Source organism: Mustela nivalis, assembly GCF_964662115.1.
Source record: "Mustela nivalis genome assembly, chromosome: 2".
NCBI lineage: Eukaryota > Metazoa > Chordata > Mammalia > Carnivora > Mustelidae > Mustela > Mustela nivalis.
In genome coordinates this window covers 55,391,287-55,403,339 of record NC_139021.1, presented here as the reverse complement: position 1 = coordinate 55,403,339, position 12,053 = coordinate 55,391,287, and positions in this window count along the sequence as shown.

The window sequence follows — 12,053 nt, the reverse complement described above, 5'->3', positions numbered from 1 at the left end:
TGTTTGGATTAAAAAATGCTACTCTTCATGCAAAATAAATAGAGCTGATATGGCAATAATTGAGTCTGTATTCTCAACATACTGTGAGTTAAAATTTCATAGAAAAATATCAATATATATTCTGCTTTCATTTGATTGAGTTGAGTATATGTTAAAAAATCAAGGTAATATTTTTTTAAGGGAAACATGCTTAGCCAGAATGCTGGTTATGCCATGCAGAATAGGTACAGTAAGCCAATTCTTCTTAGAAACTTCATTGATTTATTAGATGATACAGCAAACATAAAATAGTATGTGAAATTGCCACATACTGTCTGAGAATATTTGGCTTTCTTAATTGGTTAATTTATTGTCGATATATTTTTAACCTTAGGGGAAAATATTTTTTGATGTTATTCGGACAATTCCATTCTGAAAGTGTCTTTTTGTATGCACAAATGAAAACTATCAGACTGGAGAGAAGAATCCAGGATAATAACTAAGAAATTATTTATAAATAAATAATATAATTAACATCATCAGTAATTGCTATCAGTTTGATAACAACTTAATTGTGTTTTGCAAAATACAAAATAGATAACCAGCTTGATTCATGCCACACAGATAGATCATGAGTACTGAGCAACAAGTGACTTCAGAAAAAAGAAATCATAGTCTAAATCTCCTACATAAAAAAATTATGATCTGTATTAGGAAATGTCTAAGATTCATTCTGAGGTTACAAAATTCTAATTTTTGCTTCAAAGGGGTTTCTTTCTAATTTTCCTTGAAGATATGACCTTTTTCTAATAATGCAACAAAGTTAATTAAACTCACATTTTACATGCTAATTTGAAGCTCCAATAGTAATTTATTGCATCTGAAGTAGAAGGAACACAACTGGTTAATAGGTTTGATCAAATTTCTGGATTGTTTGCAGAACAGAGTCAAGGGAAATAAACTTTCATAGCCTGTAGTGCAGTACATGTAGAAAATTAATACTTGTAAAATAAGTTATAACAAAAATATTAAATACCGTTGTATATGTAGTTGGAAGAACAAAATTCTGCTTCGATTCAGTTGTAGAAAGAATAAAAATAAATATCCCCCTTCAGATTATAGAAATCAGTGAGTGGAGGGTGACAATACAAAGTAAAAAATTCTTAACCTGCAAGGTGTGCCCAGTTTCTCTTGTGTGTTGGAAGCCACTGAGCAAATGGTTCTGTTATTTGACAAAATTGTTATGGGTTTCATTATTCATGTATCAGTGGGTGTTCTACCAGCAGGAGAAACTGAAACCACTCTTCAAAATAATGTAAAGCATTACCTATGATTTGGGGCAAAGGAATTTGTTGGACAATGATGTGTATATGATTGTATCTTAATTCCTTAATGTAGATATGGTCTATATTATCTCTAAAAACCGTGGTCTGTGTCTGTTTTTGGAAGTGTGTGGGCATGTGTGCACGTGTTCGTGTGTGTGTGTGTGTGTGTGTGTGTGTGTGTGTGTGTGTGCACATGCCCAATAAATGTAAGGTAAGGTTAATGAAAGGTAGAAAAACGCAAGGAATGCGGAAAGGAAGTATACTTGTGCATATTTTCTCATTTTTAAAAAGTCAGTAGATGCAGAAATCATTCAAAGATTATTCTTTGAGAAAACTTTAATTTTTATAAGATCAAGGATTTTGACATACATTTTTTTGTGTAACCATAAGCCCCATGATTATTTAGGCTTAGATTTCCATTTGATTGATTATACGTTCACAACAGTCTCTTTTCACGATAATTTATCAACTTCAGAGTTCTGAAATTTTTTATTTATCTTTTTGTTGAAAAAACGTTTATGATTCATATGATCCATTAGCTTTTTTTTTATTCATATATGCTCTATTCACTGGACTCTAGGTTATTTTCTATTTTAGAATATCTATCCATAGCCTTCAGACTTAAAGGACAACTTAGTAAGGCATACATTCTTTGTTCACACTTTCTCTCAGAAGTGTGGATGTCCTCAGATGTTGTAGACATTGCTCTTCTACCTTGTGGCACTCCCTGAATGCTGCCGTGGAGACATCTGGCACCCAATTCATCTTTCCCTCTTGTGGATGACTACATCTTACTGTCTGTATGCCTAGATGAGTCTTTATTCTTGAAGTTCAATGACTTCAAGAAGATACACCTTGGTGAGATTATTCTGTATCGATTTGTCCTGAATTTGTTTCACTCCTCAGTGCAGATTCAATTTTTCTTTATTTCAGGAAAGTGTATTCAGGTATGTTATTAAATGTATATTTTAAGTTGTATATGTTTTCTTATTCAAAGATACCTAGAATGCACATTTGGGTTTATTTTTTCTGATTTCTAAATATGTAATTTTTTTTATAATAGTGTTTTTCAATGAAGGAAAGAGTTTACTGGAAAACATGCCTCTGCTTAGATTAGGCCAATCTTTCCAGCTACATACTGGATCATATAACTTGCTTATGCATTAGGTGCCAATGGCTTCCCATCATCCTTGGGATAGACCTGAAATTCTTAACACAAACTCACCATCTCCTTTTCTAGCTTCATTTTACAATCTTCTCCCCAAGATATCTATGCAAAAACCCCTTTACTTGTGGATGCTCAAATATTCTATGATCCTTTTTGTTTGGTCTCAATATGTAATCTGTATATCAGATACCTTGCCCTCCCTGTTTCATTTTTAATCATATTTTTTTGAGAAATTTTTAAAAGCACAGTAAATTGAAAAAAAAACACAATGTAACAGACACCTTTGCACAGTTCACACAAAATTAGCTATCTTTAATATTTTATCTTGGTCTGCTCAAGTATTAATTTAATAAATGAAATAAAACATTACAGGTAAGGGTGATGTTCCATTTTTTCAGTCATACACCAGTCTAATCTATCTCCCTGTTCCTTCCTTCCCCATTTATGTGCATCCTTGATAGTAATTTGATGTGTATACTTAAAATTCTTTAAGAGTGTGTGTGTGTGTGTATGTGACACAGGCAGTATGGTTTTGTTTTTTAAAATTTTTTTGTTAAAAATTATATAAATGATATCTAATGTATAAAACTCTGCAGCTTGCTTCATTAAATCAAGCTATGTTTCTGAGAATGACTGATAATATCCTATTTCATTTTCATTTCACTTATTTATTCTTTTAAACCTTCTTTTTAAAATCTGGGAAAGTATATTTAGGTAGGTCTAAAAATGCTTACTATCAGGACACCTGGGTGGCTCAGTCAGCTAAGTGTCTGTCTTTGGCTCTGGTCATGGTCTCGGGGCCCTGGGATGGAGCCCCACATGGAGCTCCCTGCTCAGCGAAAAGCCTGCTTCTCCCTCTTCCTCTGCTCTCCCCACTCCTGTTCATGCTCTCTCTCTCAAATAAATAAATAAAACCTTTTAAGAACTAAATAAAAAATAAAAATACTTGATATCATTTTATTAAGATGACTTTAGTTAACCATTACAGGATTCTATTAAAATAAAGTGAAAAAAAAAAATAATAAATAAAATAAACAAAGTGCTTTTTCAAAGACTCTTCTTCATCCCTAAAAATGTATTTTGAGAACAATAGGCTGTATCTAGGATTATCACCTGTACAGAGTGTCTTAAAAATCTACCTTGAGATGAAGTTTATTTTTCATGCAAAAGAGTATTTTAAAATCATGTAAGCAAAATTGAAATTAAACTCTAGAAGTTAGTAGATAAGTGATAAGTTTAATATGTAAATTCACTTGTAATAATTTCTTACAGCTTTTTGTTTTGTCTTATTTGTGTTTCACCGAAGACCCATCTGGGTGTATGTGTGAAGGAATCAAAATTATTTATACAATTGCAGGAACCTACTTGTATGTTATGCACACACATACTGAGTTTGTACATTATTTCAGCAGTGGGAAAAGAGTGAGTCATATCTAATTAAAAATGAAACTCCCCAAAGAAATATGCTTAGTATTAAATTCTAGTTTTTCATAAGTGTAATGAAAATTAAATAACTAAATTAGTATATACACTCTGGAGTTCATCTATCCATCAAAATAATTGTTTTCCTTCCTCTTTATTACTTTAGTAATCAGTCTCTTAGTAACTGACCTTCTGTATCAGTGAAGCATATACTTGAAGCGTTTTATTTTCCTACAGTAAACTGATACAATTTTATGCTAATTCAGTGCCCCTCACCTACTCAATCTAATTAATATGTTGATGTTGAGGGAAACTTGGCAGATTCCCGGACCAGTATCTGTTGTCACGTCCACAAGACTTCTCGATAGCCAGCAGGATGATTCCCTTCAAACACGGTAGCAGGGTTTTTACTTCTGTTTATCCCCATGCTAAGAATGCTATATTGCCAGAATCACATTTTCTCTTTGTGTGTTCTGCTGTACCTTAAGATGTCAGTCACTTGTTGGTTAATATGGAGGTGGGGTACCATGTTTATGATTTTTTAGCTCTTACCCATAGATTTACTCTCTTTGATTCAATGGCCTGGACCAGAGTTTCTCAGTCTCAGTAGTATTGACATTTTGGACTGGATAATACTTTGTTGTGGATATAGAAAGGGGAGGGACTCTGAATTGTATTATGTTTAGCAATTTCTTACTTTCCATAGAGTCTTACTAGATGCCAGTAGCACTTCACTCCCAGTCATGATGAACAAAAATGTCTATGGCCCTTACCAAATGACTCTGGGAGGTGGGCAACAAGGGCCCCAGTTGAGAATCATTGTCATAGATACTAAGTACGACCATCTTCTACTACCTCTAATTTAGTCTTAATGTGTTTGGGAAAGATTTATATTTGGAATATATTTAAATTTCCTCTTTGGAGTGAGCTTGGCTCCTATTTTCTTGGTCTAAATTTATATACATTAGTTTATTATTTTATACAATATTTTATTATTACACAATATTTTATTTAAAATAAAAAAGTTCAATTTTCTATTCTTAAATACCCCTTGAAATGTAAAACTCTTGGAGCTGTTTCTTTTGGTATTTCTCTTCATTGCTCCCAAATCGGAAGTAGGGTGCGGCATGGAATAGAACTGAAAATATATGGCTTTGGTTCATTGGAAACAGTGGAACAGTAAGAACACAGATAATAGATCTGGAAAGCTGGCAACCTTGTTATGCCACGAAATAATATTTAATAAAACAGCTGCCTGTGATCTATTAGAAGGCAGGTAGACATGGACAATATAAGAGCTAGGAAATATTGATAATGTTGTGAGTGTTTTCATATTTTTTTATACAGAAGGTGAATATAAGGAAGTGTGTTTGCCAAGTTTTCTGCATGTAGCTTGCTATATGAGTATGCAATCAGAGTTGGATAGTTCGGGATCGCAAATGTTAAAAACAAATACTCAACTGATTCTGTTTTACTAACCAAATCAAGCACTTGCTCAGCCAGTAATCTTGCCAACACAGCTCAAAGATCATGTGAGTGGGGCTGACTCTCACTCAAGCCATTGTTTCACAAGAGAGGGCAAGGGGTAGAGCTCAGAGGCCAGTACATAAAAGATCTATTATCAGATTTATAGTCTATGTCTTGAGAGAATATGGTCTGTGTTTTCTCCAATACTGCATTGATCAGAAACAAAGTGATTGAATCCTCACTAAGTTTTTGAGGCAAATGGATAACCAGAAAAACTAGAAGTGTGGTTTACAGAAGTGTGATCAGATGACTTCTAAAACAAACTCCACCTCCAGCCCCCACCCCGAAATTCCACCAACAGAAAGAGGGCTAACAAAGCACTGCAGTCTCCAAAGAGACACTATAGCGTCAGCAATTTGCAAGTTGCTGCTTGATAGACCAATCACAGAACTTTCTCCACTGACAGAAAGTAGTGCTTTTGTGAATCTTGCTTGCAGGATTTGGATATGCCACAGATGCCCTATTCTTTCATTTTCCAAGTAGGAGATTTGATTTCTGTAATCATGTTTCTACTTTACCCTGTATAATGAACATAAAGTGTGGTGACTATTTTTTTGGTTTGTTTTTGGACCACTGGATCATGAGAAGCTCTATCTCGACTTAAAGGAGAGAAGTTTATGTTGCACAGGTATCCTGGGATTTGTTCTAAGTGCATCCATAAGGATTGAATTTAGGAGTTCCTTCTCTTGAGAAAGGGGTTTGCACAGATAGTAATATCCACAAGAGAAAACTGGCAGATTTCAGATTGCCTTTCCCACACTCCCAAAACGCTGACTTCTCTGTGTTTTAACTGACACCACCCTCACACTAACTTACGGGCAATAATTTGTAAAGAAGAGTGCAAATCCAAGAAAGCTGAATGTGAAGTCTTATTTCTTATGTATTGGTTAGTTTCTGACATCCTCTCCATTTGTAGATTAAATGTCCATCGTTCTCTGCCTTTCTCTGCACACAGGATGTTGACTTCCATCAGCTGCATTACTTAGGCTCACCTGCATTTTGGCTTCTGGTTAGGGTTTGGTCAGGGGAAAGTGCTGGCATGAGGAATGGTCAATAGGTATTTCCCACTCCTCCATGTGTGATGGTGATTCCTGCAGTGACTGGATTCCACAATGGCCACAGCTGTTCTCCAGAGGCTGTGTTTTCATATCTTTAGTTCTTTCCAAGCTTCTGAAGCACCGTTTTTTCCATTGTCTTTCTGGTCTAGGGCTCGTAATGACATTCCACTCTTACTGGTCCCTGGGTGCCCAGCATCCTAATTGTATCCTTAATACTACTTTCACAGGTGTAAATAGCCATTTCCATAAATTTATCCTTACATAAACCCTTTACTGTATGTCTGGACCGTCTCTCCATTTCTTTTCTGTAATCCATTTACATTTTTTTTCTGTCTTTATTATTGGGTTTTTGGAAGATGTGTAAATAAACACATTTATCTATTCTAGAAGTCTATTTCAAAATAATCTTCCCTAATATTAAAATAAAAATTTTGTGAAAATTAGAGGTTTGAAATTTACAACAGAATTATTTTTCCCTTTTCCCAAAGAATAGACCTATCTGTATATTTACTGACTCCAGTTTTAGGACAGCTAATAATTGTTAGATTCTCATACATACATTCTACAAAATGTTGCTGCTTCATAAATATTCTTGTTCCCTTATAGCTACCTCACTAAATCGGCACCTTAATTGATCATACTCCTCTCACCAGACAGAATTTTTGGCTCTGTCCACTGCCTCCCATTAGCATACTCCTTTACGTCTAAAATTTTCATTTATATGTATTTTTACCTGTGGATTTTTTTTATTAATAGAAATTTATTCTGGTAGGGAACTGACAGTAGGTCTTTCTTCATTTCTGAATATTGAGCAATTCAATATTCAATAATGAATCAATGAATATGTAGAATAGAAGCTCCCTCATTTTTTTGGCCAGTTTTAAAATCTCTTAAGATATCTGTCTTTTGTCTTTGCTTCTTCCAGTATTTGACAGATTGCTTCAGTTATTAGGCCCTCCAGAAAGGTATGTTGGGTAGAACAGAGATCAGAGATCACAAAAAAAAGACAAAATGCAAGGAAATAGTAATAACTTTTTAAATTTTTCTGAAACAGCTCTCCTTCCATTATGTGTGTCTTGTATTATAGCTATTCTATTTCAGCTTTCTCCCTGATTCCCCTTTACTGTGCTCAAAGACGGCTTCCAAACTTCCTTAGATTGTTACATGGTCTGGGCAAATTGACCTCTACTTGATCATTTCCAAGACGGATAGAATGATTTTGAGTAATTTGGACTTTTCAAAATGTTTCTTGAGGAGCGTGAAAGACATGAAGACAACTATTTGTAGTTTGAGTGGTAGTTGACAATTTTTCTACACTTTGCCAGATCTTCCATTTTCTTTCATTCCAAACTGAAAACATTTAGACTTTTTTGAGTTTAATGAGAATTAATGAATTAAATTTGTTTTCACTCAACTAAATGGGCAACATTTGGTCACCTTTTTTGTTGTCTTTATCTCTAATGAATATACCTACTCTGTTCTGTTCTCTGTATTACCAGGTCAGTGTATTCCCTTCATTACTCATTTAGATTTTTGAATCTTTTCGATTAAAAACTCTGGCATTTGTTGATGATTAGCAACTCTGGCAGCTGTTCCCTTTTATTTTCAAATGCAGGTAGATGAACAATAACAGATTTTCATAATGGTATGATAAATATAGAAGTAAAATTATGTGAATAAACAAGCTAATAACATAGACTAGTAACTAAATTTTGAGAGAGTTTTAGGAAACAATGCTATCAAAAACAGATTACCAAGAATAAGAGAAAGGTGATTCCTAAAGGCATTTGGGTTACCGTTATTAGAAGAGGGAAAGGTAGATATTGGACAAGCACAGTTAAACAATGTCTTATTTTATTTTTGGATAGTGCAGGCATGTGATTGCTATTATACACATGCTTGACGAATAAAACTAATAAAGATAAATATAAAGGTCCTGATCTCAAAAACGTCTGTTTATTGCTAAGGATTTACAATAGAACAGTTGCTGGATAAGTGAAGGTGGGGTATTTTAATACAGGATTTGTTACATAAGCATTTGTCCTTTTTTACATGAAATATGTTGTTATAAGAATGATTTAATTGTGTAGTTACACATACCATCTACTATAATGTGTGTGCACAAATTAATACTGCATATATTAAAAAAATCCAATTAAAATGATCAATATAGTAATTATATATAAAGTCATGTTTATATCTTAATGAGAGATATATAACTAAGTGTCTGCTTTAGATAGCTCCATAAGATACAGAGTGTAAATAGATGTGTTTTTATCTGAAGATCAAATACAAGATCTGTTGTGACTCTCAGAAGTAGAGAAAGTTCTTTGATCTTTATCTCTGTTGGAGAACTGAAATGAAATTGGAAGCATAGGCAGAGAAACTTCAAAATTAACTTCCAAATATTCTAGTAGTAGTCCTAGAATTCTGATTGTTATTAATTTACCCTACTTTTCCAAAAGTTTTTATTAATTTATTGTCATGAGATTGTGATGGTGTGTAAGATGAGGTCAAACTACTTATAACATTTTAATTGCCTTTCTGTTAACTACACAGATAGTTTTTAGCCCATGTGCTACTTAGTCATCCTCATGCTCATTGTTCACGCAGACCTCAGTCCTGACTTTTGATTAGATTGTATTTCTAGAATCTCCCCACTTTGCTACTTCCCAACTTGTATTTTTTTTAAAAATATATTATTTATTTATTTACATGAGAGAGAGAGAGAGGGAGAGAGCACAAGCGGGGATGGGGTGGGGAGGGAAAGTCAAAGGGAGAAGGAGAAGAAGACTCCTTGAGAAGCAGGAGCCCAACTAGGGACTAAGGGCTTGAACCCAGGACTGTGAGATCATGACCTGAGCCAAAGGCAGATGCTTTAACTGAGTCACCCAGATGTCCCCATGCCCCTACCCCCGACTTGTATTTTGACTTTAGTAGCAAAATAGTGATTATGGGGAATATTGATCGGTAAGCATTATTGAAATGTAGGAACATGTATATACCCTTTGAATGTGTGGAAAATACCTGAATTGTTCCAAAATTTCACCATGTTTCAGAATTGGCACATACTCAATGAAAATATTTGGTGTACCCATTTTACATGCACTACATGTTAAATAGTATAATTCTTATTCTATTTTAGGTTCACAGTGTAAAATGAACATTGGTAAGAACAGATTGCACAAAATATAAGTTAATTGCATGTCTGTATTGAAAGAACTATAGATTTGGAAAAGATGTTGAAATATCACACAGTTCATCTACATCTACCTCTATTAAACAAATCTTTCAGATGGATAACTTTACTCTTTTTAAGGGTTTCATTTGTAAAATTTCACACTTAATAAGATTCTTGCTACCACCAATGTGCTTCCAAGTCCTCTTGATTTTCTTTGAAAGTCTTCTCTAAGTGAACTTTCCCATTCCAGTTCTATCACTGGTATCCTTATATAATTTTTATCATTCTCATCATTCTTCCCAATCTTAGCTTCACCTTTCCAGTCAGGTTTATTGCTTCCTACATTGCGTCATAACTAGTCCTCTCTGATTAATCTGTTCTAAAAATCATTATAACATTGCATCTCTACTCTTGCCATCCTTTCCAACTGTCACAGCCCAATTCTATTTCTCTCCAACATTCCGTAGCCTAGGTACCCTTCAAGGACCAAAGTTAAGGCTCCTTTTCTTCCTAGAGCTCTGTAGCATTCTGCCTGGGGGCAGTTTTCCTCAGCTTTGAGGGTAGTTTTCCACAAAGGTTAGGACTTATTTCTATTTTATCTTATATTATGTCTTCATTGTTGCATATATATTAGAAAATAATGCAAAATTCTTGAGAATGGTCAATTTAAGAGGCTTCTATATATGTTTTCCATTACTTAGGTATCATTTAAAATAAAGGAATTTGAGGTCTAATTAAAATATAGGAATGTAACATTAACAGAATTACTATATTACAGAACCTAAGATTTGGAAGATAATTCAGAGATTTGGGTGCTTTCTTTCATTCCCTAAAACTATAAATATTATGCCTAGAGGAACTACATGTTAATCCTTAAAGTCAAACATAGGCATTTTTACTTTTAGACAAAATATTTTCCCTGAATTCTATCTACTTTGTAACCAGGCAAGTTAAATTATATAACACAGAAAATAGAAGCCCCCCACCACCACCCTTATTTCTTAAGTCCAGAGTTTGGAGCACAGACTAAGTCCTATACCATCAAAAATCTCATTTTTTTTTTTTTTTTTAAGACTCACTATGTGTTCTCTTAGCTCTCTAGAGGGTCATGAGAGATTAAAAAATAGGCCACTCTGGAAAACTGAGAGGTCTTACTGCTTTCAAGAATGAAGGCAATGAGGAGTCATTAAAGGCTTTTGAACATAGCAGTAGCAGGATGCACCTGATGTTTAGGAAATTATCACAGCCAGAGTATCAGAGGTTAATTTTGCCATATAGAGTCTTCCAAGTAAGAAGATATTGGTACCTAAACTAGAAAAATGAAACAGAAGGAGTGGATCTAAGAGATATTGTTAAAGAAAAAACAAGAGAACTTTGTGGCTGATTTCACTTGGAGCAAGAGATTGCAGTAGAAGATAAATTGTATGAACCCATAATTCTACTACTCTGAGGTTTTAAATCTAATTTTGGGAATGATTGTATGATGTCATTGGGAGAAACAGGCCAGTTTAATCCTGAGTCACCAAGGCAAAGAATATTGTTTATTTTTCATTTTAACTATACAGTTTACCGAAAGAATATCTATTATAGTGAATATACTTTTTATTCCCCAAAGAATGCACATGCATGCCCATCAGTTGACTAAATAACATATGGATGGGTTAGAAGAACACTAAGAGCATCCTCTGAAATCTGGCTGCTTAAACATTCCATTTAGAAAAAGTTACTGTCACCTGCTGACCAAATAGGTTAAAAAAAATGTTTGGCCTATGTTTTATGTGGTATGCTCTATCTTTTCTTAGGCAGAAAATAAACTTTCTGATAAATAGTAAAGTTTTCTGCAAGAAAAGAATTAGTTTAAGAGATACATATTTTCCATAGCAACTTCTCACCAGATATGTTTCCTGAGGCAAAGGAAACAAAAGCAAAAATAAACTATTGGTACTTCATCAAAATACAAAGCTTCTGCATAGCAAAGGAAACAATCAATAAAACTGAAACCAACCTATGGAATTGTGGAAGATATTTGCAAATGACATATCTGATAAAGGGTTAATATGCAAAATCTATAAAGCACTTATAAAACTCAACACCTGAAAATCAAATAATCCAATGAAAAATGGGCAGAAGACATTGATCATTAGGGAAATACAAATCAAAACTACAATGAGATTATCACCTCACACCCGTTAGAGTGACCAAAATCAACAACAAAATAAGCAACATGTATTGGAGAAGATGTGGAGAAAGGGGATCCCCCTTGCACTGTTGGTGGGAATGTAAACTCATGCAGCCACTCTGGAAAACAATATGGAAGTTCCTCAGAAAGTTAAAAATAGAATTACCCTATGATCCAGCAATTGTACTTCTAGGTAGTTACCCAAAGAATACAA